Source organism: Phascolarctos cinereus, unplaced genomic scaffold (assembly GCF_003287225.1).
Source record: "Phascolarctos cinereus isolate Bilbo 61053 unplaced genomic scaffold, phaCin_HiC Scaffold_4;HRSCAF=312, whole genome shotgun sequence".
NCBI lineage: Eukaryota > Metazoa > Chordata > Mammalia > Diprotodontia > Phascolarctidae > Phascolarctos > Phascolarctos cinereus.
The window spans coordinates 59,511,180-59,532,498 of record NW_027555847.1 but is presented as its reverse complement, the minus strand read 5'-3'; the positions used below and the strand labels follow the sequence as shown (position 1 = coordinate 59,532,498).

At 43.2% G+C, this 21,319-nt stretch overlaps 1 long non-coding RNA gene across 1 annotated transcript; it reads left to right on the top strand.

Annotated features, from left to right (window-relative positions):
- Nucleotides 1-2,403: 2,403 nt before the first annotated feature.
- Nucleotides 2,404-20,965, top strand: LOC144456620 (uncharacterized). The gene is made up of 3 exons (XR_013485619.1): nt 2,404-2,524; nt 15,094-15,216; nt 20,496-20,965. It is a non-coding gene; the product is annotated as an uncharacterized LOC144456620 (long non-coding RNA).
- The last annotated feature ends 354 nt before the right edge of the window (nt 20,966-21,319 follow it).

Sequence of the window (21,319 nt, the reverse complement as noted above, 5' to 3'; positions counted from 1 at the left end):
TTTTTTTAAAAAGGAAAATTCTTTATATCGGACCAGAATATGACTCTCTAAAATGTCCCTTTAATCCTGCCTAGAGGCAGCTATGTGGTGCAGTCGATGAAGCACTGGACCTGGAGTAAGGAAGACCTGAGTTCAAATCCTACCACAGACACTGGCTAGCTGGGTGACCCTAGGTAGGTTAACTTCTCTTAGCCTCAACTTCCTCATCTTTAAAATGTGGATAATAATGGCACCCACCTCACAGGGTTGTTGTGAGGTCCAAATGAGATAACATGAAAAGTGCTTTGCAATCCTTAAAATATTATATAAATGCTAGCTATTATGAAATTAACTTCCCCTCATTGGTTCTAATTTTGCCCTCTAGAATCACAAAGAATCTACTCCCTCTTCCCCAAGAGAGGCTTTCAGATGTTTGAATGTGATCTTGTCATACCACACTTGAGACATCTTTCCCCCATCCCTAGCACTTTCAACCCTCCCTATCACGATAGTAAGGATGCTCCAGAGAGAGGGTGATAGAGTGTGGAAAAAAGGCCACTGGATTTAGGGTCAGAGGACCTGGATTCAGATCCCACCTCTCTCACTTATTACCTGTGTGACCTTGGGCAAATCACTTAAACTGTGTACCTCAGTTTTCTCATCTGCCAAATGAAGCCCTCCAAGGTCCCTCCTAGCTCTGACTTTGTGATCATTCCATTTCACATCTTCTGATTAGTTGCAATGGCAAAATTTCAAGAATGGAGGGTAATATTTATGCCAACAATGCATTTTGTCCAGCAGTAGCCTGGTAATGACCTCAGGAAAAATAACAAACAGCATCAATTGTGATTTCAACTACTCCTCCCTTGATGTCATCCTAGGGAACTGGATTGAGGCCCAGGTCTAAATCTTTAGCATATGGCCAAAGTTGTCCTTAACATGGCTACTAAAAACTTCTGTATCATAGTGTAAGTCATCATGTAAGTTAGTTTGTATTTCTTATTAGATCTGATTTACAATTAGACTGATTTCTTTTCTGCTTTGTTATCTTGTGGGCATCCAACAAGTTGGCTCATGATGATGACTTTATTAAAGTTAGCTGTTTACTAGGCAATTCCCTTGACTTGCACTCAGTGTGTTCCTCGAAACAGCAGCTTCAGCCCAAGACTCATCTTTGAATCCAAGAATCCTGAGGTGGTAGGCTTTTTGGAAAGCATTTGGGTCAATTCCCACCAGGCAGAGTGACTTGTTGAAGTGTTTTTTGACAGCAGATGGCTGGTGGTGGCCAGAGGATAGGAGTAGACTGGCAAAGCTGGAGCCAGGGAATCTTCCTTAGCCTCAAATATCTGCAAATGCAAAGCAGTTTGGAGACCTGGTTGCCTGCTCCCAAGCTAGCTCCATGCTACAAGAAAGGAGGCCAGATAGTAGACTAACTGTCAGAAGAAACTGAATGACCTTGTGAACTAACTACCAGGTCACTTGCTTGGGAACTGAAAAGAGCAAGATGAAGCACTTTACAGTTTGTCTGTCCACACCTGAAGGGATTCAAAACCAAGATCAGCAAAGAACAGTTTCAGGGATATTTGTTCACTTAAAGAGCAGGTCATGAAAAATTGAGGATGTTCTATCAAAATTATAAAAATTTAGTCACTTTATGTATAGAGAGCTGCCTCCTCGCACATTAAATGTTGCTTCTCAGTACTATTGATGGTAACACAGAGTGATTTCTGGGGGAAATCAAGACATGTAAAAACTATAGTTATATCTGTGGATGACAAGAGATTGGATTGAGTGCCTGGAAGAGAAGGGTTATTCCCTTATAATGATGGGAACGAGTCAGAAGAGAATGGTAAGAAACAAGGTGGTGAGGTGACCAAGGTAATGGAGTTGAGATTGTGAGCTACAGATGGTGAATCGAAATGGAGAATGAAACTGAGCAATGGTTGGGATGCAAAGATGAGGTGCATGAAAATTCTTTAAGCTATAGTCTCCCTATGGCTAACATGGCTAACATTTATGTAATTAGCTTTACTATGTGCCAGGCATTGTGCTAAGCACTCTACAATTATAATCTCATTTGGTCCTCACAACTCTACTAGGTAGGGGCCATTATCCCCATTTTATAGATGAGGAAACTGAGGTGAACAGAGGTTAAATGACTTGATCAGGGTCACACAGCTAGTAAGTGCCTAAGGCTGGATCTGGAGTCTTTCTGACTCCAAGCTTAGGACTCTCTCGCCTAGTGCCACCTAACTACATTTTCGTACTCTTCATATACCTTGGGGTATAGATAGAATGATATTATCATCTACAAATGGGCAAAGCGTCCAGGTCTCCTGACTTCTTCCTCCCTTGGTACATCAGTGCCTCTTCTCCCTCTAATCTTTGGCCCTCTAACCTTTGAATCTTGTTTTCCAGATCCTGGTGTTCAAGGACATGAAAATGATAGCTCTTGTCCTCAGGGACCTTGCAGTAAGATTCTTACACATGACAAAAGCAAGAAGAAGGGGACTATAGAGGAATTTGCCCTTCATTTTCCATACAGGTAAAGCGAAACTCAAAAGTCCAAACTCTCCTTCCTTATCTGCGTCTTTTGCTGGGTAATCCTCGGTCTGATGATCTGCTAGCAGACCTAGTAGTGGTCATTGATCCTCATACTTGGACAAATTAGCTTGCAAAGGGAAGTTTGGAGGTGTGGGCAGACAGACTTGCTGTAGTAAGTGGTGGTCACCAGCCCCTGAACTGGAGTTGATCTGGGAATTTATTTGTGGGAAGTCACAGAGAACCGAGGTTTCATTTTAGAAGCCTAACACCCTTCTATACCAGGAGATAGTACATGGAGAGAGCGAAGCATTGCAATGACTTGCCATAGTTGTGTTGTAACTGTCTTGCTGCCAGAGGCAATCACAGGATGTCTCTGAAATGCAAACTTGGTCTCCTTTGCTTGAGGAGGATGGTTTGACTTAGTAAGGAGGATGAAAGGCTCCTAGGTGGGATGGAAGAAGTCAATTCAATGAGCACTTATTAGAGGCCCACTGTGTGTGTCAGGCCCTGTGCTTGCTATGTGCTGGGAATTGCATACAAAGAAAAATCCCAAACCTGAGAATTCCTATTCTCAAGTAGCTCACAGTATAATACGGAGAAAATGTTGGAACAACTATTTACAAACAAGACACAAGGTAAATTGGAGATACTATTAATTAACTTAATTAAGAAATAATCTGGGGGCAGCTAGGTGGCGCACTGGATAGAGCACTGGCCCTAGCACTGGCCCTGAAGTCAGAAAGACCTGAGTTCAAATCAGGTCTCAGACCAAACATTTGACACTTACTAGCTGTGTGACCCTGGTCAAGTCACTTAACCCCAATTGCCTAAAAAAAAAAAATCCAAGAAGGATGTCAGTCAGGAAGTAAAAAAAAAAAAAGAACCGTAGAAAGGAAAAGTAATCAAATAGGGTCAAGAAGTTGATGAGTCAGAGAATGTGACACATAGTAGAAAGGGAAGAGAAAGGGAATTCTTAACTGCTGGGGCCATACGACAGGTATAAAGGTCTATAAATTTTAAATCTAGACAAAATGAGGAAGAAGTGGTACCTCGAGAGTATTCATAGATTTCAGCAGATACATGGAAGCTATGTTTTGTTTCAGAAGGGGGAAGAGTCATCATGGCAGCTGGTAGCTCCATTCTGAGTGGTATGGAAGTGGTTGCCTGTAGGCATAGTATGACCCATTGGGAGTTGCACTGATTTCCTGGGGTATGTATCCAGGACTTGACAGAGAGCCAGATGAGACTTATCAAACCCAGAGGTGGCAACTCACTAATAATGTCATGAGACCCATCAGAAGAAACTTGAAAAGTATCTATGGGGACTAGGAAGTCCAGGTCAGGACACTGAAGCACTTAGGGGAGTTGGTGGTTCCCTCTCCTTGTGAGAAGTTCTTAGATGGCTACATAGATGATGTCAAAGAACAAGATTTGGTTTTCTCAACCATGGTTAAGGATGTCAGAATAAGAGGCTGTTGGGTAAGGCTGAAGAGAGGACTGGGAAGAAAGCGTTTGTCTAATCAAGAGGTCCATAAGCTAGAAATGGAAGAAAATGGGAATTGCTCAGCTAAAATTATAAAGTGAATCACTCTGTAAGATACCAGGCATGATAATGGAAGAAAAGTGGAACAGACATTTAGAAATTTGTGGGAGAAAATAGGGAATGTCAGAAGACCAAAGATGTATAGCAATGTACAGAAAATAAGGAGGGGGTAATCAATAAAACTTGATGGTATAATACAAAGAAATAAATGTGAGCTCATAGGCATCACTAAGACAAAATAACTTTCCTGCCTGGAATATAGCTATGGTAGGGTATTATTTGTTCAAAAGTTGTTGTAGAGATTCTTAACCTACAGGCCTATGATTGTTTAAAAAATGTATTTTAATAATTGTATGCCGGTATAATTAGCTTCCTTCATAATCTGATGTATGGTATATATGATTTTGTAAAAGGGTTCCATGGCACAAAAAAATTCATGGATTTGAGGGAAGGGATGACAGAGAAGCACTCTATCAAGAAAATACCCTTGAGTGGAAAGCCTTGAACCTGAGGGAGGAGGCCCAGTAGAAAGCATTTGGGTAAATATAAAAGGAGAGAAATACAAAAGCAATAGAATCATAAGACGGGAGCAAATGGGAAACAAAAACAGTGATGTGTTACCAATTCAGATACCCAAACTTACCCAGTTATAGAAGTTAAGGCCTAGAGGCATTTACTAGTTTAATTCTCAAAATCTGGATAGGGCTTGAGTGAGGGTCTAGAATCGTCAATGAAGGCAAAGGTAATTCATAGAGAAGAGTGAGGTTTTCACACTAACATATGAACAAATAAAACAAAGGAAAGCTTGGATCCAAAGCCAACATGAATTGGGATTTTCAAGTCGAAGTCTCAACAAATCATCTCATGTAGGGAGGCATAGCTGGGGGAGGTGGGGTAAGGGAGAATGCAATAAGGGTATGCTGTGGGCTTGCCCATAGCCCACTTGGTTGACTTGTGAGGCTGCAAGTTAGGCTTTTTTTTTTTTCAATCAACTCTTTGCCTCTTGAATGGAATCTGAGGCTCTGAGAAGGCCCCTGGGTTTGTTCTTCTAGCTCACATCCCTTCCAATCAACAAGCTAATCCATGGTTTCACATCTCCAGTAAGAAGGCAGGCTCTCACGGATTACAGACTCTCCTTGGTCACCTACTGTATCAAAGAGAACCAAAGTTGTAGTGTTTATTGCTTAGAGTTTTCATAAGCCTTTTGGACAAAGGACGGCTGGACCTTCACTGATGTTTCCAGTTGAAAGACAAATGACCCTACTACTTGTGTAAGGCCTCTTCTGTGGTTTGGTGAGTTGGTTGGATACACACAGCAATGCCTTTGGATAATGGACAGAGTGTCTAAGGGTTTGAGGGTGATTTCCTCTTTATTTATAGGCAGCTTTGAGCACATCAAGGTTAAGTTCTAACATAGCTCATATGGATTCCAATTCTTATGGGTTAACCTTGGATGTGGTAGTGTGAACCCACAATTCGAAAAAAGAGACCTGTATCAAATTGAAGAAAAGGGAGATAGTGATAACCAGTTGTTCTGCTGGTAGAAATTGTAACCCTTGTGCTATTGCTTCGAAGTCCAATTAGTTCATTCCATCTGCTCATTGGCTAGGGAATGGTGTGGTGACCACATGTGACAGACAAGTATATTTTAATATTAGTAAAAAAAAAGTGGTTAAAAACGGGAGAAAAAAATGTGGTCTAAAATTATGTAGTTAGCTAACTTGTGGAGGTGAAAAACTTGCCTGCACCAACAGGTGGGTGTGCTTTGTGACTGTGGAGCGTGGAGGGGAGAACAGGAAGGGGAAGAACAAGGAAGAAAATGTACTGTCTCTATGGGCATGTCCATAACTATCGGAATGTTATCTTGATACTGGGTCAAGTATCCAATCCCACGGTCCTACTGGCAAAGCTAAGTCAGGAAGAGGTCTCTGGCTGATCCAGTTGATGACCGTATTAGCAAATCAATCATCCATACATTGCTAAGAAAGAACATCACCCCCAGAGGGTTGGGGAGGCATTGTGCCGGAGGACTAAAACACTGTTATTTCTTGTAGATTGCCTACTGGTTCTTACTGATTGGCTTGAGATCTTTGTTCCTGAAATCAGTTTTCTGCCTTTGTCTCAACATTCCAGAGACCCATCAGTTTCTGTCAGCCTGGCCTTTAATTTATGCCCAATTAGAGCCTAATTTGGACCCTGCCTTTCTTTCCCCAGGAGGGGAGTACTCTTCACCTTCCTTGCCCTGGGGATTATCCTTATCACTAGCACATGGTGGGCCCACTCCCCTCCCACCAGGGGATATGACAGTATTGTCTTACTGCCCACTAAACAGACAATCTGGGACTCTAAAACAGTAACTATGTGCTGTATTACAAGCTCCTTTGCAGGGGCTTTCCTCCTCTTAGATCTTAGATCTGGAGCAATCTGTTGAAGCAGACCCCTGAGGAATCATCACTGCAAAGGTGTGAATGGGAAACTGGGACAAGAGACTGAATGAACTATTTAAGCCCCTTGGGCCAATTAAGTTTCAGTGACAACTTCCATGCCTTTTAGGGGAAAAAATCCTTGTCTGCATGGTAGGTACCCTGGTAGATACTGCTTGGCTATATGCATACATTATTGAAAAAGCGGTTGCTAAAATGTCCTACTCTCAGCACAACTCTGTAACCCTACTGTTCACTGGAGAATTTTGCTAGACTAAGACTTATAGAGCATCCATGAACTGTGGCTTTGGCCCTCACCTCATGGCCTACAGTTTGTAATCTAAGTTCAGAAGAGGTAGGGCCACCCAGGAAGACTTCTGGCATGCTCTGTGAACAGCCTAAGTGACAAATAAGTAAGGACTCCTACTTCTGGGAGGCCCTTGAGCATAGAGGACTAGGTCTAGCCTCCTTCTTGTAAGCTCTGCACTCATCAAGTCTTTAAAAAAAAATTCACAGTAAAGTTGGTAGGCCTCTTCTTTTATCAGCAGGGGATGGTGTCCTCACTGTCCACTCCATGCTTGGTCCACCAGTCTTTGTTATTTGGACTTCCTGAAGCTCAGATTAATCTACTTGAATTCTTGCCCACCATGGCTGATTGTGGAAGGGTAAGAAGACTGATTTCTCTCTCTCCAGTGTTTCTTCAACAGAGTTGTCCACAATACATGATGGAGTGGTAGGGATAGATGAGCTCACTAAGAGGATGTGGGAACCACCATGTATGCTTTGGAATTAGTGGGAACTTTTCACCTCAACAACCTCTGGTCTTGAGAATGGTAAACCCATGGGCTTACTGATGTGGCTGAGTGAGGAGGGGATATGTTGGAACACCATGCTGATGGTGAAGGGTAGGAGTGCGGAACGCATACTATGGCCATAAAAGGACAAGGCCTTGAGGAGGCATGCATCAGAGAAACAAATGCCTCTTGATCCCAGATTTTCTTGGCTTGGACTTTCTACTGCAGCTGGCTTCCTGATTCTATCTCAGTACCTTGGATTTTGTCCTTACAGAGACTCTGAGGTTCAGGCAGGCAGCAAGCATTTCTTAAGGGGCTTACCCTGTGCTCGCCACTGTCCTAAATTCTAGAGATAAGAAGAGGGGCAAATACAGTCCCTACCTTTGAGGAGCTCACAGCTAATGGAGAAGAAATTGTCCAAATAACTCTTTACATGCAAGATATAATACAGTGAAAATGGAAAGCCATTTCAGAGGGAAAGACTCTTCCAGTTGGGAGGGCGAGGAAAGTCATCCTTCAGGAAAAAGAAAAAGTCAGATTTTAATTGAGTCTTATAGGAAGCCAGGGAATCCAGCAAATGAAGGTGAGGAGGGAGACCTTTCCAGGCAACATGGGACAACGAAAGCAAATGTATGGAGATGAGAGATGGAGTGTTATGCATGAGCAATAGCAAGTAGGACTGCGTGACTGGAACTTATGAATAGATAATTGATTCATATGTAAAAAGACTGGAAAGTCAGGAGGGGGTCCTAGCTTTTGGTTTATGCTTGATTGGATCCTGGCACAGACAATGTTCATCTTTCCCCGGGAAGAGGTTTCATCCCCATACCTCTGCCTCAGCCTAAGGGTTTGATGTAATCATTGGCATTTGGGATTATGGCAGAGGGCAGGTCAATGACATAATACAGGGTAATTGTCATTGAGGTGTGGGATTTGGTTGTAGGTAATCCTCCATCTTTCCCAAGGTTTTATGGGTAGGCATTATGTTGGACTCATAGCCGCCACAACTCCAGAGTTATCAACTAGAGGGGTATAGGATGATAGAATCAGGGTAGTGGATTGGGAAATTGGGTAGAGAAATGGGCCCACCTATCCTTACTGTGGTTGCACACCAGGTTAAATCTATCTTAGTGATAATTTATGCATTCACTTACATTTTCTGTTACCCTGGGAGGTAGTGGATTGGGAAATTGGGTAGAGAAATGGGCCCACCCATCCTTACTGTGGTTGCACACAAGGTTAAATCTATCTTAGTGATAATTTTGCTGTGGTGCTCAGACCTTACACTTGTGCACCAGACATGTAGTGGTGGTACCAGCTCTTAAAGGCTGTGGTTATCATTAGTCACTCCATCTTTCAGGCTGTTCTGCCACTGAAAGCTTTTGGGAGAAGACAAAGGGTGAAACACAACAGATTGTTCTTCCATTAAAAATACAATTAACCCAATGGCCACACTGAATGTATCCATCCCAACCATGCAGACGTGATATGATCAGGGAAGAGTCTGCCAGAAGTCTTCCTGGGTGGCCCCACCTCCTCTAAACGTTGACTACAAGAACTGTAGGCCATGAGATGAGGGCAGAAGCCACAGTTCATAGACACTCTATGAGTCTGAGTTAGTATAACAAAATTCTCCAGTGGGCAGGAGGGTTACAAAGTTGTCCTGAGAGTAAGAAATTTTAGCACCTGCTTTTTCAATAATGCATGTTTATATATAGCAGGAACAGTATCTACCAGGATGCCTACCATGTAGCTGAGGATGTTTTTTTCCCCTAAAAGGCATGGAAGTTGTTCTTGAGACTTAGTAGTTCAATCCCTTGTCCCCGCTTCTCATTCACATGAGAGACCAGTGGTCCACGCAGATATTCCCTTGCTAGGCTGTACAGGCCATCTCACTCTGCAGCCTCTCACCTATAGTCTTAAGTAAACTGGACCTATGCTCTGAAGCCCTCCAGTTCATCCAAGTTAGCTTGGATACATCTCTTAAGAGGGTTAAATGGGCTGGAGAGGCCAGGAGGAGGGAAAGGGAAGGGAGCCCTTTTAGCTCCTATTTTCCCTCACTCTCAAAATCACCACCTGGCCCCAGAGACTCTCATTTTCCAGCCAGATTGCTCCATCTGCCTCAGCAAAGCAACGCTGAATTCCCACAGGGTGGCAGCTTCTACCTGCAAGTGAAAGTTTGGCAGTGAGAGGCTCCTTGGGGGAAGGGTTTTGAAATGTGCAAGATGCTACTGGCTTAGTTCTCAAAGAGAGCAGAAGGTAATCCAGAATCAAGGTCAAGACAAGCAGAGAAATTGGACCTCAGAGAAATGCTAGAGAGATAGAATAAGGGGTGGGGAGGGGAGGGAAGGAGGAGCAGATTTTTTTTTAATGTCAAAAGCTAGCAGAAGAACTAAAGTCATCACTATTGAGTGGGGGTTCTTAACCTGGGAGTCAGAGGCCTGCTAGCAGTCTGGGGATAGATTTCGGGGGCCTGTGGACTTGGATGGAGAAATAATTCCATCTTAATTTTTTAACTGAAATTTAACATTTTATCTAAAAACATTACTCTGAGAAAGGGTCTGTAGGTTTCAGGTGGTGAGAGTAGGGTCTGTGAAGGGGAGTTGTCAGGCCAGTATCAACAAACCTCTTGCCAATATACAAGAGAGATAAACAGAAGTTCCTGATACTGGGACACAATGAGTTTAGCCAATCTGCTGGCCATCGTATCTCAGTCTCAGTCAACAAGTATTGATTAAGTGTGTACTGTGTGTGTGCACACATTATGCTAAAACACTGGGATACAAAGGAAGATTTTTGTTTCTTGGGGGGGTGGAGCAATCAGAATTAAGTAACTTACCCAAGGTCATACAGTTAGTGCCAAGTGTCTGAGACCAGATTTGAACTCAAGTCCTCCGTACTCCAGGGCCAATGCTTTATGTACTGTTCCACCTAGCTGCCCTGGGATACAAAGCACTGGAGAAACAGTTCCTGCCTTCAAGGAGTTTACATTCTAATGGAAGCAATAACATGGGCAATCACTAAGTCTATGTAAGATAATTAATATGAAAATGGAAAGTAATCTCAAAAGGAAAGACTGCAGCTGTGGGGACCTGGAAAGGCCCTTCTGCAGGAAGGGAAGGCAGCCAGTGCAAATGCACAGTGATCCAGGATGGAGTGTGAAAGGCCATGGAGTTTTAGGTAGGGGAATGGTAAATAGGCCAATGTAACTGGGCTGTAGAATTTGTGGAGAGAGGAGGGTGAAGTGTTACAGGACTGGAAAGGGAGTTAGGGGCTGGATATTCAAAGGTTTTAAATACCAAACAGATAGTTTTATATCTGACTCTGGAAGCGAGAGGAAGCCATTGGACTTTAAAAGGGAAGAAGATTGCTCAAAGGGAGATAGAGAGGCCCTCAAAATGAAATTCTGACATTTTAATAATGAATGATAGGGTGGCCAGGTGGTGCCATAGTGCATAAAGCGTCAGGCACGGAGGCAGGAAGACTCATCTTCCTCAATTCAGATCTGGCCTCAGACACTTCCTAGCTGTGTGACCCTTGGCAAGTCACATAAGCCTGTTTGCCTCAGTTTCCTCATCTGTAAAATGAGCTGGAGAAGGAGATGATAAATCACTCCAGTATCTTTGCCAAGAAAACCCCAAATGGGAGTACAAAGAGTTGGACATAACTGAAAAACTGAACTAAAAAATGAATGGTTCTAAAGAAGGAAAAATACTGGGATCATCTAAGGAAAACAATGTTGCTTCACAGGGAGCTCTCTGAGATCAGATTTTAAAAGAACATATACTAAGTATAGAAGAGTAGAATGATCACGTAAAAAGAGCCAGGAAGGCTGCTACCCATAACAAACCAAGGCTTACAAAAATACTAAGGATAGCAAAAAGAACTTTTATGGCTTATTCAAGGACAGCAACATAGGAATAGGTATAATAGGGGCAGATGGTATGGTATTAACCACACAAAGAAAGCAGGACTACTCAGCAATTTTGTTTCCATCAATAAGAGTGATCTTAAACCTGGAAAAGGAAGAATGAGCATGATTAAATGGGATCTGAACCCCAGAGACATGAGAAAAGATTGTAAGAGACCACATACTGACTCTAAATGAATTAAATTAGTCTTCCAGCCTGGGTGAATTATACCCAGGGAACCAAAGTAGTTTGGCAGATAGAAGCCATAGATGGCTGTCAGTAATCTTTGAGTATTTCTGGAGAGCTAAAAAGGTGACAGAAGATGGGAAATATTCCAATTTCAAAAAAGAGAGAGAGAGAGAAAGAGAGAGAGAGAGAAACTAGATACTAGAAACTATGGACTGGTAACCTTGACAGTGATTCCTGGAAAAATTCTAGAATGGATTCACAAATTATCAATTACAAAAGAGAAGTAATGATAACTTAGAAGCCACTAAAGGTTCACTGAAAGCAAATTATGACAGTCTGGTTTAGTCATCTTTTTAAAAAGTGTTATTCAACCCAGAGTTCTAGGGAATATTATTGATATGGTATCCCTGGATTGTAAGATATTGAATCAAGTCTTTTATGATATCTTTGTGGACAAGATGAAAAGAATAGGAATTGATGCTAATCCAGTTAGGTAGATTCATAATTTAATACAACAGTGTTTTCTATGCAAAGACGAATGTTGTGGTATAGTCTGGAGGAAGGATGTCACTAAACATGTGGTAATGGACTGTTGGTCCTATGCTAGTCAACATTTTTGTCAATGACTTCAACTAAGACATAGATGGCATTTTTATAAAATAGAATATGATGTGAAGTTGAGTGGGACAGCAAATACACTGGATGGTGGAATCAGAGTCCTAAAAGGTGTTGAAGTATCAGAATGCTGTAGTGAATCTATGGCAACATTAAACTAAATGAGGACAAATGTAAAATCCTACCCTTGGGTTTAAAAAAAATCATATGTATAAAAGTATAGGATAGGGGGTGGTGGAGAAGAAGAACATGGCTAAACAGAATCTGTTTATATAAAAAACATGGAGAGTTTTGTTGACTACCAGTATGATATGAGTCAACATTTGTGATTTGGCTGCCAGAACTAGCTAGCTGTATGACCTTGAGTGGATCACTTCATCTTTCTAGGATTCACCTTCCTCTTCTGTCAGACATTTAATAACATTTATAATACTATTTAATAATAATTTAATAAAAACAAATATTTAATGAAGACCTACTATGTTCCAGATCTTTATGTTCCCTAGCTGGGGACACAAAGACCAAACCTTCCCCCCAGCCCCTGAAAAGCCCAGTCCCTACTCTCAAGCTTATATTCTATGGGAGAGAGACAAGAAGTGTGTACATACATACACACAGAATAAATTCAAGGTGATTAAGGAGGGTGGAAGGAAGGAAACATTTGTTAAGCACCTACTAATGTCCAGGAACTATATGCTTAAGTGCTTTACAAATATTAACTCACTAATATTGGGGGCTCAAGAAAGACTTTGTGTAGAAGTTGATGTTTGAGCTTTCTCTTGAAGAAAGAGTGGGATTCTCTAAGGTGGATGTGAAGAGTAAGTTCATTCCAGGCATGGAGTATGCAGCCAATGCAAAGGCACGCAGAGAGAAGATGGAGTATGATGTTTGGAGAACAGAGAAGAAGCGAGTTCAACTGGACCATAGAATTCTGAGAGTAATTTATAATGAGGCTATAAAAATAGGATGGAGGGGCAGCTAGGTGGAGAACTGGATAGAGCACTGGCCCTGAAGTCAGAAGGACCTGAGTTCAAATCCGGCCTCAGACCAGACACTTGACACTTACTAGTTGCGTGACCCTGGGCAAGTCACTTAACCCCAATTGCCTAAAAAGAAAAAAAAATCTAAAAATAGGTTGAGGTAGGTTATCAAATGCTTTAAAAATCAACCTGAGGAATTTGTATTTTATCTGAGGCAATAGAAGCCACTGGGGTTTATTGAGTAAGAGAATGACATGGTCAGTGTTTAAGTAATTTGGTAACTGTGGAGGATGGGTTGGATTGAGGAGAGACTTGAGGCAGGGATCTCAATTAGGGGTGATGGTAATAGTTTGAGAGGTGATTAGAGTCTGAACTAAGGTGGTGATGGTGACTTTGAAAAGAGAGAGGGGTTACATACGAGAGATATAGTAAAGGTAGAACTGTCAAGACTGAACCAAACTGATAGGATGGGTGGGGTGAGGAAGAGTGACGTCTTGAGGACAACCCTGAGGCTGTGAACCTGGGACACTGAGAGAAACCTTGGACAGAAGAACAAGGGCAATGAGGGTCCAGCTTCATTGTCAGGGACTGGACTTCAGAATTCTCCTGGCTCCTCTGTGCTTGGAATGCTTTCCATCCTCACTTGCATCTCTTGGAAACCTTACTCTCTTTAAGGCCCACCTCAAGTGCCACTTCTCCTGATTCTTCCAGTCAGTCCCTTGACTGCCAGCAATTACTCTGCCACGTATACTTTGAATTTTCTAATCTGAGTATGGTGATATTCTCCTAGTAGAATGTAAGTCCCTCGAGGGTAGGGATTCTTTCATTTTTGTCTTCCAATCCATAGGCTTAACATAGTGCTTGACACAGAGAAAGTGCTTAATAAATAATTTGCTAAATTATTTATTAAGCATATTGTATTGTTATTATATTATTATATTATGTTATTAAGCACAAAATAGTTGCTTAATAAATGTTTGTTGAATTAATCGAATTAAATGTAACAACTTGTTCCTTCCTTTGTATCTGTAATCTCAAAAGTTGGGTGCCTCAGATGGAATTAATGAAGACCCCTTGAACGTTCTCTTGATTGGACAGTCTCCACGCTTAGGTTTAGCTTTGATTAAACCAGTACAAGTCATAGGCTCACAGAATGCAGAGCTGGATTGGACCTTCAAGATCATGTTGTCCAATCCTTTACTTTGTTGATAAGTAAACTGAGGGCCAGCCAAGGCTTAGTGATGTGACTCAAAGTCCCGCAGCTCTTTAGTTATTGGGAGGGCTTGGATTGGAACCTAGGACTCCCAACCCCCAACCCAGTGCTGTTTCTAGTGCACCAAAGATTCTGCCATTGAGTCAGACTGGGGACTGGATGTCAGAGTCAGCAAGTATGACTCATCATCCTTCCTGGGTTGACATGCATTCTTGACTGTGGGCTAGCAGAGTCAGCATGGTGGCTGAGGAGGAAGTGGGGAGTGGAGGTGAGGCCGGCATTTAATCGTTCCATCTGCTGGTTAGTGAAACTGAACATTTTTTCTCCATCTTCCGGGAGAATATGAATGCAACGAGCAATGGGCAATCTTATTGGTTTCCAGACTTTGCATGTTATATTTGATCCAAATAACCCTGGGTAGAACAGCATTATGTAGTAGTGCAGGTGTGTCAAACATCTCCCTCCCCCACCTCACGTACACATGGCCCACAATACTCCCAACTTGACCCAGATTAAAATGTAATTGGAAATTATTTAACAAAAATAAATAAAAATACAATAGAATGTTGATAATGTTAGCATGTGGTTTTCTAAATCAACGAACGTGTGGCTTCTGGAATCCTTATGTAAGTTTGAGTGACCCCATTTCTATTTGAATTTGATACCACGGCTGTTTAGGCAGTTTTCTAAGACTCTGGTTTCGGAGAAGGTAGCAATCTGGATTGGTAGAGAGGGTCCCAAAAGTGATGAATCACAGAGCTAAGCCCTTTCCTACCCTTGCTGAGGCAGCCTGAGAGAAAGGGTGGAGGGCTGGATATGGAGACAACCTTCCACCTCTCAACTTTGTGGAGCTGGGAAATCTTTCCTCTAGGTCTCTGGAAACTAAATGTACTGTGTTCTAGATTAGCTTGGCCAACGAGCTCTGAGATGTCAAGAACTAAGCCATGGGAGTCTCAGAAGCGCCTTCGAGAGAAGCTGCCCCTTCAGAAAAGCCTGAAGCCCACCTTGTCCATTCCAAGCAAAGGGTATGTGCACTTTAAATTCTTTTTGTTTTCCCATGCCTTATTTCCCCCTGTGCCTCGTTCATGCTAAACTTACTCCCATTCCTGTCTTTTCCAGTCTCTGAGTCTTTGCTCCTTTCCCCTGGGCTTAGAAGGCATCTCCTCGCCCCATTACCCTCCATGTCTTCAAGGCCCAACTCTGGCACCACCTCCTCCTAGAAGCCTTCCCTGATATCCTCTTCCTTCTCCCCTCCTTCATGCCTATTCTTTCTCCTTCTATTTTCTCAGAAGACTTTGTTTAGGAACCTTCCCCTCACTTTGCACTCATCATATTCTAATTAGTGTTATAGACCTTTGTGTCCACATCTTATCTCATAGTATATTAGATTTAGAGGTGGAAGAGGTCATCTATCTTACAGGTAAGGAATTGGGGGTGAAGTGACTTCCTCAAGGTCACATAGCTAATAAGTAAGTAGCACAAACAGGATTTGAACCCAGCTCCTCTGACTCCAAAGCCAGGGCTTATTCTTGGCTATAAGCTGCCTTGGAAGCTAGGGTATGTTTTATCTTTTTGTCTCCATGACCTAGCACAGGGCCTTGCCGGTTAATGTTTGTGGAATCGTATTAGATGCGTTTATTATGCACCTGATGTGTGTCTAGACCTGTTGGGTGCTGGATCTCATGGGGGAATACAAGGAATGTTGAGGACACAGCCTCAGCTGCTTCCCCTCAGTTCAAGCTAACAAGCACCAGCTCCATGCTGGGCATTGTGGGCGGCCAAGAAGTATCATGCAGGCTCCCTGTCATCATGGAACTGATCATCTAGTTGGAGAGAAAGGGCTCGCCCACGTGGTAGAGCAAGAGCAAACTGATGGCAAAGCTGTCTTTGATAGGGTTATTGTTGTTATTTTTATTTGTTCTTTGTTCTCAAAAAGGACCCCAGGATTGGGGAATTTCAAAGTGGGAAATCAGCATGAGTTAGAATTAGTTCTAGGAGACCTCCTGAAGGAAAGGAGGTCAGCTTCAGAGTTCTATTTGAAGCACATGCTGGTCATGGATTTGGAGTAAAGGAAAATTGATGGTGGTGTGAGATGTGTGGGGCCAGTGAAGACATTAGTATGGCTGCAGCAGTAGGTGTGTGTTGGGGAAGAAAAGGGCGTGGTAAACTTAATATGAAACTGGATGGCAGCGATCTTCACTACTAGGGTGAGAGATTTGTTGCAAAGCCTATACTATTTTTATAGGCTGTGCTTCAGTTTAAAAACCCCCCTCAAAGCTCTGTTCAGGTTCTCATTAGCCAATCAGGCAAAATATGTTGGCAGCCCAGTATGTCTCCCCTCTAAATCTCCCTTACAAACAGATTCAAACTAAACTGCTGAGGAGCAGAGTCTTTCTTCACTGCCTGACACTCCCCTCCCCCAAGTATTTGCTTTACAAGAGGTTTTTAAGGAGAGGGCAATACTTAACTAAATGAGATGAATCTATGGAAGAAGGTTGGTGGTGGCCAGTGGGGGAATGTTCACAGTTGGAGTGGAGTCCAGAGCCCCCCCGAATCAGTCCCTTTAGGTGATGCTTACTCAACCTATATGAAACTATCTTGGGCTTCAAAAATTTGTAGGAGGTAAGACCCCATGGCCTGAAATTTTAGAAGATTATTCAAAAGGGATGAAAATGACATTCTGACAGTGCAGATATGAATGCACCTGAAGGTCTAGGCATCTAAGGAAATATTAAGTCCCTTCCCAGGGAGCTCTCTGATGAGCTCAGATTTTACATCTGGCACATTCTTCTCTCTGGGAGGCTGAATTAGCAATCTGTCCTGGGGAAAGTCATGAGTGGAATGGCTCAGCAGCATCTCTTCTGCCCTTCCGTCCCTGGAGGAAGGCATCTGCAGCTTCCTGAGGAAGCCTCAAGTAGCTGGAGGAAAGGGTTTCACTCTTCAAACTTCACAGGAGAGATAGTGCTGATAGGGTAGCAGTGAGCAGTGTGGTTATGAAGGAGGGTCCTTCCCCAGGGTGAGACGCGGGCAGGTCTTAAGAGGTGACTGCTAGCTGCTACCTGGAATTCTAGGCCTAGTGCTTCAATAAGGCTTTGACATCTGTTGAAATGCCAGTCTCCTGGGAAGAGCCCCACTGTAAGATGTTGGGAGTCATTGATACCTTAGTGTGAATAAAGGAGCTGAGAGTTGCTGTAAGAGGAGCAAGGGGAGAGCAAGATGGAGGACCCTGAGGCCGAGGGGAAGAGGACAAAGTGCCTGGGAGAGGGACTGCAGCTGTTAAAGACAGACTTCTTCGATGTCATAATTCTTCCCTGGTGAGGTGGATGTGTGTATATTCCTCTTGAATTAGTGGGGGAGGGTCCTGAGGAAATGACGGCAGAGAGCTCCACCTCCCCAAAGGCGCAGGAGTTTCTTGCTGAGGTGAAGGACAGGGATGATGGGCTGCATGTGGGACATTCTGATGAGATGGGGCCGAACAATTGAAGCTGGGGAGGAACCACCAGAGGCTGGGGACTGTTAAATTGTCCCTCTTTTATTATATCCTATCCCATCCCATAATCCCCTCCTCTTCCATCCTGCCCCCACCAATCTCATCTCCTTCCCTTCCATTCTTCTCCTGTTCTGTGCCCCCGCCCCTCCATCCCCATCCCCTTCCCGCCCTCCCATTCTACACAGTCTTATGCTATCTCATTTTCAGCTGTCAGGACACAACAGTCCTAGCATTCCACCTCTGTTAATCTCTTCTTCCCATCCTGTCTGGTCTTGTCTCATCCAAAGTAAAATTGTTGCCTAGATAGAGCTATAGTCTCCAAGTGGACCACTTGCCTCCACTCAGTTATTTTCTTGATGGAACAGCAGCAAATCTGTAGGCTGGGAATCAGTTGATTTAGATAATTCTGAGTCTTATGAAGGCAGCTAGGTGGTGCCATAGTGCACAGAGTGCCGGGTCTGCAGTCAAGAAGGCTCATCTTCTGGAGTTCAAATGTGACCTCAGACACTTCCTTGCTGTGTAACCCTGGGCAAGTCCCTTAACCCTGTTTGCCTCAGTTTTCTCATCTGTAAAATGAGCTGGAGAAGGAGATGGCAAAACCACTCCAGTATTTTTGCCAAGAAAACCCCAAATGAGGTCACAAAGAGTCTGAGATGATTAAACAACAAAGAGTCTTATGATGGCCAAATGTGCCAGAAGTTGCTTTTATTAAAATTTATTAATTTTTTCAGGGGAGGTATATGTGGTTATAAATCCAGAGTCCTTCAGAGGTCATTTTACAGATGAAGAAACTGAGTCTTAGAGGTGGTATATCTGCAGGGGATCAATAGACAAGGAAATAAATGTGATGGAAGACACAGGACTGAATGAAAGTCAAGATACTTGAAATTTCCCCTCAGTTCTGCTATTAACTAACTCTCACCTCTCTGGGACTTAGTTTGCCTATCTTGTAGATGGGAGGGTTTGACTAGACAATTGTGAGGCATTATTCCAGCTCTGACATTCTATTGCTTTTATACCATTTGTACGTCTGGAACCAGTAAATCAGCATGAAATCAAAGGAGGCAAAGTTTGTGTTCCCTGTTGCAAACTCTTCATTTCTGCTATAGTCTATATTCACCAGCTGCCCTAGTCTCCAGCTGGAGATGCAACCTGTCTTATAGAACATATTCAGAGTAAGGCATTAGGGACTTGATGGGTTACCTTCTCCAGAAGCACTACTGGGAAAAGCAACGATCCACTTCCCCCCAAAACACTATCAAATGTCAGAGCTGGAAAGAACTGTCTCTTCTGGGGTTCTTTTTACAAAGGAGGAAACTGAGTCCAAGAGAGGGGGAAATAATTTGCCCAATGTGACTCAGCTATTTGGTAGTGGTACTCAAAATAGAAACCAGGTCTTCTGACTCCAGTCCAATGCACTCTTTACTATGCCCCTCTGCTTCTTTAACGAATGTCCTAAAGGAATTTTGGAACATTGGCAGGATATTTGAGTAGGTGGGTATTTCTGGGACCTTAAGCTCACAGTTCCTCCTCTGCTTGTGCATAAAAAATAGATGAGCCCCCCACCCCATACATAGATGACAACCTCCCATAAATAGGGACACCCAGGGACCAAAAGGAACCACAGGTCTTTCAGCAAGGGGCCAGATTACATCTTTCATGGTGTCATAGGAAGTAGGAAGTCCAACTCCCCCAATAATATTGAAGCTGGCCTCACTTTTACAGATTGCCTCTAGAAATATGATACCCTATGTAGGCTTTGGAGGCTCGTTGGCTCCAGTCCCATTCTTTTTTTTTTTTTTGGTTAGGCAATGGGGTTAAGTGACTTGCCCAGGGTCACACAGCTAGTAAGTGTTATGTGTCTGAGGCGGATTTGAACTCAGGTCCTCCTGAATCCAGGGCCAGTGCTCTATCCACTGCACCACCTAGCTGCCCCTCCAGTCCTATTCTTCACCTTTGTCTGTCTTACCATTTATCAATGCCTGCTTTCTACTCTGCCCTTTCTCTAGACCTTACCTTCACTCTACATCATGGGCCCCACTCCTCTTATGGTTGGCCTGTACTTTACTCATTCTCGATCCCTCACATAGAGCCCTGTTGGTCAGGCCATGGTAAGGAGGGTCATGCCAAGTTTGGAGTACAGAGGTGGGAGATTGGGCAAAATAGGGGTTAGAGCAGTGTTATGTGGTGGGGAGAGCACCCATCTGGGGTCCAGGCTCTGACAAATCACTCAACCTCTCTGGGCTTCAAGACTAGATCCCTACCCCACCCCTTCCAGATCCAAATCTATTATGCTACCTGTCTAACAGAATTGCATTTTATGTCTCTCCTAAGGGAAGAGCTAGGGCCAAGGAGGTGGGGAAAGATTTTGGCTCAATATAAGGAAGAACTTTCTGTCCTAGGCTGCCTCACAAGGTAGTAAGCTCCCCTTTCCTTTGGAGACTTCAAGCAGAGGGATCATAGCAACATAGCCTTAGAGCTGGAAGGGACCTTAGAAATCATTTAGTCTTAGTCTAATCTCCTCATTTCACAGATGAGGAAACCAAGGTACAGAGAAATTAAATGACTTGCCTAACCACTACACAGGTAATTAAGTGGGAGAGCCAAGGATTTGAACCTTTGATTTCAAATCCAGCACTCTTCCCACAGCACCAGAATGCTGTAGTCCTGGTACCTACTGAATGACCTTCTAATCAATTGGGCCTCTTGAGTCCAATTACCATCTCCCCACCCCCCTCCCCCACCCTTACTGGCTCCACCATTGGTAAGGAGGGTCAAGGTAAGTGAATTTCCCCTGCTTGCTCTCTTCTCCAGGAGTCACGTTCTGGTGACCTCAGTGATGCCTCCTCCAAGAAACACCGACATTCCTCCTCTGAGAAACCCCTTAGAGGACAGGTTACTTAGCAGGCACTTTCCAAAGCAAAAGGCCCGGCTGCAGGAAATGCTGGGCTACCGCATGTATGGGTGGCTCACAGGGAGAGCAGAGGCATCAAGCAATCAGGGGTCACGCTTGGTGGTGGAATTCAACAGCATCAACTTCCCAACCTCAACCGCTGTTCACTCATCATGATGTAGGATTCTACTAGCTCTTAATCACGGTCACTGGGCAGTCAACAGTGGAGCTCTCCACCCGAGAAAGAGACCTCCCTTCTCTATTATGGGCCAGTAGTTCCTTCCAGTGGAGCTGAGTGGACGGATGGTCTGAGGCCCTCAGGGTATATTAGTATCAATCTGTTAGGTCAGTCTTTAAAAAGACCACCACCTCAACCCAGAAGTTGTTACAGTTGCTGGAAATTATGTGATTCCAATAAACACTGGTGACTCAAAATAATTACTTATCTTATCCAGAATTAGCCTTTCCACAGGGAAAAAAAATCAACCTCATAGAAGAATGAGCAGTTGTAAGTATCAGTTCATGCCTTCAGTTAAATTTATTATGCTGTTAAGGGAGAAAATCTGCCATGTGACATTAGATCAATTATTTGGGCTCTCTAAGCCTCAGTTTACTCATCCTTAAAATGAGGGTGGTAATACTTATGTGATCTATTCCTCAGAAAGTTTGTGTGAACCAAGTGCTCTTGTAAATTGTGAAGTATTACGCAGATGTAACCTATGACCCTGGATTCAAATCAATGTCA